Here is a 5620-nt window from a genome sequence, read left to right as displayed (position 1 = left end):
AAAAAAAAAAAAAAAAAAGCTATGCTAATTATTCTAAGTCAGGTCTGACACACAAAACCTTTTGAATATGTTCCCATTTGTTGGTTAACATATCACTTTTTCTTTAACTCATCTGATACCCAAAACAAAAACAGGTCTTTATGTAAAAATAATCACAATTTTATACTGGACCTGAATGGTAAGAAGCTGAGAGGTCTGGTCATTAGGACTGATATGATGTGGGACATTTCTAATATGACATGTAAAGAGCTGAGCAAAAGACAGCTGAGCTCACAAACACTGTCTCATTATTTCAGTCTTACATATTTCCAGGTCAAAAACATCAACTTTCCTATAAATAAAATGGCTTCAAGACTATACAATTTGCTAATATGGTCAGGCCCCAGAATCCATTCTGGCCAGCACTCTGTCTACAACCTTGCAAACTAGCACACAGAAGAGTGTAGGATAAAACAGCTCTTCTAAATTATCCATGCCACTGCTTCTATCCATTAATGCACCTGGACAGCTGACTTTAGGTAACTTTTATCATTCCTTTTTTTTTTTTTTTTTTTTTTTGAGACAGTCTTGCTCTGTCACCCAGGCTGGAGTGCAGTGGCGCAATCTCGGCTCACTGCAACCTCTGCCTCCCGGGTTCAAGAAATTCTCCTGTCTCAGCCTCCCGAGTAACTAGGACTACAGGCACACACCACCACACCTGGCTAATTGTTTTGTATTTTTAGCAGAGACGGGGTTTCACCATATTGGTCAGGCTGGTCTCAAACTCCTGACCTCTGGTGATCCACGAACCTCAGCCTCCCAAAGTGCTGGGATTATAGGCCTAAGCCACCACGCCCAGCCACTTTTACCATTCCTTTACCCTACTGGTTCAACATACTTTTTCTGGAAGAATGACGCATGTGGGATGTTTAAGGGTTTTGAGATTTTTAAGGTAAATTCTTTTTTTTTTTTTAATTTTTTGAGACAGAGTCTCACTCTGTTGCCCAGGCTGGAGTGCAATGGCACAATCTTGGTTCACTGCAACCTCTGCCTCCCGTGTTCAAGTGATTCTCCAGCCTCAGACTCCCAAATAGCTGGGATTACAGGCACACACCACCACACCCAGCTAATTTTTGTATTTTTAGTAGATATGGGGTTTCACCATGTTGGCCAGGCTGGTCGCGAACTCTCGACCTCAGATGATCTGCCCGCCTCGGCCTCCCAAAGTGCTGGGACTACAGGTATGAGCCACCGCGCCTGGCCTGAAGCAGACTGTTTCCATATCGTCTGTCCTGTGGTAGTTAGGGGGGAAAAAAAGCTTTCAAACGCTGGAGTTTACTTCATGGATGAGTCGGAATTTGATTCTTGAAAGATGAAGAGCATTTTAGTAAGCGGAGAAGGTAGAGGTGAAATATGAGCCCACTGGAAAGTAATTGTGAGATGTTCAGGCATGTGAACTTTGATGACTGCAGCCATGGAGAGGTAGAACTAGTTCTAGGGAAGGGCTGTTTATCCTGCTTGTCTGAGGAGTGACCTGTGGGGGAAACTGTTAAGTGACTGTAAGGAAAGCTGAGGGTGAGGAGAATGCAGTGGGGGGGCACTTCAACTTTACCCGCAGTGCTTTTAATGGCGATTGTTATGTATTTTGTTTTCAAGTTTTAATTTGAGAGTGTGGATACACTTTTTTAATTGAAATATAATTCACATAACTTAAAACGTACTGTTTTAGGCCAGGCGTGGTGGCTCATGTGCCTGCAATCCCAGCACTTTGAAAGGCCAAAGCAGGACTGCTTGAACCCAGGAGTTTAAGACCGGCCTGGACAACATAGGGAGACCTTGTCTCTACTGAAAAATAAAAAGAAAAAAATTAGCTGGGCATGGTGGTGTGTACCTGTAGTCCCAGCTACTCGGTAGGCTGAGGTGGGAGGATCACTTGAGCCCAGGAGTTCAAGGCTGCAATGACCTATGGTTGCATCACTGCACTCCAGCCTGGGCAACAGAGACAGACCCTGTCTCAAAAAACATATATATTGACCGGCCAGGCCCGGTGGCTCAAGCCTGTAATCCCAGCACTTTGGGAGGCCAAGGCAGGCAGATCACGAGGTCAGGAGATCGAGATCATCCTGGCTAACATGGTGAAACCCTGTTGCTAATAAAAATACAAAAAAAAAAAAAAAAAGAGCCAGGCACGGTGGTGGGTGCCTGTAGTCCCAGCTACTCAGGAGGCTGAGGCAGGAAAAGGCGTGAACCCAGGAGGCGGAGCTTGCAGTGAGTCGAGATAGCGCCACCGCACTCCAGCCTGGGCGACAGAGCAAGACTCCGTTTCAAAATATATATATATATATATACACACACACACATACATGCACACACACACACACCACTTAAAAATGTGCAATTCAGTGGATTTCATTTCAATATATTTACAAAGTTGCACAACAATCACCACTACCTAATTCCATAATGTTTTCATCACTCCAAAAAGCAACCGCTTACCTCTTAAGTGTCACTCTCAACTCTCCTCTCCCTTCAACTCCTGGCAACTACTTTTTGTGTCGATAAACTTGCCTGTTTCTGGACATTTCATATAAATAGAATCATACAGCACGTGGCTTTTTGTATCTGCTTTTTTTTTTTTTTTTTTGAGATGAAGTCTCCCCCTGTCGCCAAGGCTGGAGTGCAGTGGTGCGATCTCCACTCGCTGCAACCTCCACCTCCCAGGTTCAAAGCAATTCCCCTGCCTCAGCCTCCCAAGTAGCTGGGATCACAGGCCTGGGCAACAGACTGAGATTCTGTCTCAAAACAAAACAAAACAAAACAAAAAGAAAAAAAGGAAAAAATATGCTTCATAAGTCTTGTTTTCTGTGAGAAAACTGCATCAACTCCCACCATCTACTGGGTATCATGATAGAAAACAGACTGAAAGCAGAGCAGGACCAAAGGCAGGGAGATGCGGAACAATCCAAGAATGTGGCAATGAACATTCAAATAAAAATCCATGGTTGATGAGAAGAGGACAGGACCAACTATTTCTGAAAATCTATCCTAAGGAAATACGGAGCAATGTACATCATACGTGGGCTGCACTCAGATATCTACAACGTAAATGTTAGTTCTCCTCTTCCTATGGATTTTATAATAAAAAATAACCCACCGCAAACTATCATGCATCCAGTGAATGAACATGAAGCATTGGAAACTGAAAAACATGTGGGGAGAGCTCTGAATGCTGTATGTCAAGCTACCTATTTTTAATATCTAAAGAACCTTTGACAATCAATTAGGAAATAATAAAAGATGCCAGAGAACAAGAAAAGAAATTCGCAAATAGCCAACAAATGTGAAAAAAATGTTCAAACATACTAGTAATCAATAAATGAGAAAAACACAAGACACCATTTTTCATCGATCCAGTTTAGTTTTGAGGCAGATGGAAATACGGGCACTTTTTTTTCTAATTTGCACTCATTAGTTTCATTTCCTCACATCCCATTAAACTATTCTAGTCTGGTTCCCACCTCCCACTTCCAGAACTATAGACAGGAAGACCAATGACCAAAACCAATGACCTCCGTGTTGCCAAATCCAATTGACAACTTTAATGAACATCTCAGAAGCCCCGATAAAAGGACCAATTCAACATCTTCCAGAAATACCTCTTTTGGCTGCCATGATACCAGGTTTTTCTCCTACCTCACTTGCTGTTTCCTGTGTCCTTTCCTCAACCTTCTTCCTCTGCCAGACCCAGAGGTATTTTGAGTGTCTGAGCCCCTTTCACTTCTTCACTCTTCCCCTCAGTGATCTCACACGGCACCATACCTTTGAATATCATCTATGTACTGATCACTCCAATTTTTTTTTTTTTAAGAGACGGTGTCCTGCCTTGTAGCCAAGGCTGGTCTAGAACTTCTGGGCTCAAGCGACCGGCCTCGGCCTCCCAAAGTGCTGGGATTACATGTCTGAGCACTGCGCCCAGCCACTCTGATTTTTATCTCTAGCTCTAGCCTCTCTCTTCCTTGAGTTCCAGCCCTCTACATCCAACTGCCTCAACACACCGACTTCATAACTAATATGCATCTAAAATTTAATACATCCAAAATAGATTTCGATATTTTTCCCACCTCAAATTTCTCTCTTCTATTCTTCATCTCAGTAAACGGCACCACCATTCACTCAGGTGCTCAAAACAAAAATCAAAAAAGCAAAGACTCCCACCATTCCCTCACCAATTCATTTCCAAGTCTTGTTCATTCTACCTTCAAAACACTTAAAAATCTGTTTACACTTCCCCATCTCCCTGCCATGGGCCTAGTCTAAGCTACTGCAAAGAGCACAGTAACTGACCTCGTAGGTTCCTCCCCAGCCCTCTTCCTCTACATAGCAGTCAGATCATGCTACTCGCCTTCTCAAAACCTTCAAAGGCTTCCCGGAAAAACTAAACTCCTAATCAGGGCATCATCTGCCCTATCTTTTAAAGAGTATACACAAACAGGAATATACATCCAAGGGTAGTATCTCTAGACCGTAAAACTGCGGGCATTTTCTCTTGTTTTGCTTGTATTTTAAATTTTCTACGCTGAATACTCTCTACTCATTAAGGGGAAATGATATTGCTGAATACTATATAATATTATGGCGCATTTTTTACATGTGAGCGAGAAACGGGAATGGAAAACGTGGGTCAACTCTGTAACTGCTGAAGGCTTAGATGAAAATACTAGCAAACATCAAACTAAAAAAATGATGTGTCAGGCCTATAAGATCGCTGATGGCATTTCTCTTCCTCTGCTTTCCACTTCTTAACATAACCACATTCATGATGGGGAGAACCTCATTGTCTTCTGCAGTCTGGCCACAGCCCTCCAAGCCAGCCTTTCCCGCAGGAGTCCTCACTTTCCGAGGCTTCCACTCCGCCCCGCACTGCCCGCAGCTCCGGCGCGTTGGCCCCGGCCCCTTCCCTGGAACCCCAAGCCTCTCAAACCCCTCCCCTCCATCCCGGGAGGGCCGGTGGGGATGGCGACAGGTTGGAGGGGCATTCCAGGATCCTTTCGGTAAAACCACGACTTTCTGGTCCTGGGGCCAAATCTTGCCTCCAAGGCCAAGAGCTTAACATCCTGAAACCTCCGGCCGCTGTGGCTCGGGAACCCGCATCCCCTCAGCGGAGCGCCCTGCTGAAGAGGAAGCCCCCAACTCACGTTCCAATTCCACGCTCCCCCTTCTGCGGCTCCCCGGCCCGCACCTGGGATCCTCCCTGCCCTCCCCCCTCAGGCCCGGGGCCTCACCGGGTCCCGCCGCGGCGCAGCCGGCCGATGGGGGAGGGGCGCGCACGTGCCCGCGCCGCCCCCGCCCAAACAATGCCCCAGACAGCAGGGCGCGCGCCCGCGAGGTCCCTTCCTGCGCCCGCCAACACTCACCCTTTCTCCGGGTCTCCGGCTGCAGCGCGGGCCCCGCCAGGCGCCGCAAGAGGGCAGAGCGAGGCGAGGGAGCGGGCGAAGCCCCGCGGAGCTGCCCAGCCACGAGGCCCCAGCGACCCCCGCAGCCTGCGGAAACACACGGGTCAGTGGAACCCGCCCGACCCGTTCCGCCCCGCACGTCAGCAGCCGGGCGCGTCGGGGCGCGCGCGGCGGCGGTGGTGGCGGCG

The 5620-nt window shown here is 46.9% G+C and overlaps 1 protein-coding gene across 1 annotated transcript in view; it reads right to left on the bottom strand.

Moving 5' to 3' along the window:
• The window catches only part of YEATS2 (YEATS domain containing 2), a 112297-nt gene extending 106686 nt beyond the window's left edge, over nt 1–5611 (bottom strand). Inside the window, 1 exon segment of the mRNA XM_017860613.1 lies at nt 5394–5611. The gene's annotated coding sequence lies outside the window, so the exon portion shown is untranslated.
• Nucleotides 5612–5620: the final 9 nt, after the last annotated feature.

Source organism: Rhinopithecus bieti, unplaced genomic scaffold (genome assembly GCF_001698545.2).
Source record: "Rhinopithecus bieti isolate Rb0 unplaced genomic scaffold, ASM169854v2 scaffold_55189, whole genome shotgun sequence".
In the NCBI taxonomy this organism is placed as follows: domain Eukaryota; kingdom Metazoa; phylum Chordata; class Mammalia; order Primates; family Cercopithecidae; genus Rhinopithecus; species Rhinopithecus bieti.
This window is presented reverse-complemented; position numbering and strand designations above follow the sequence as displayed.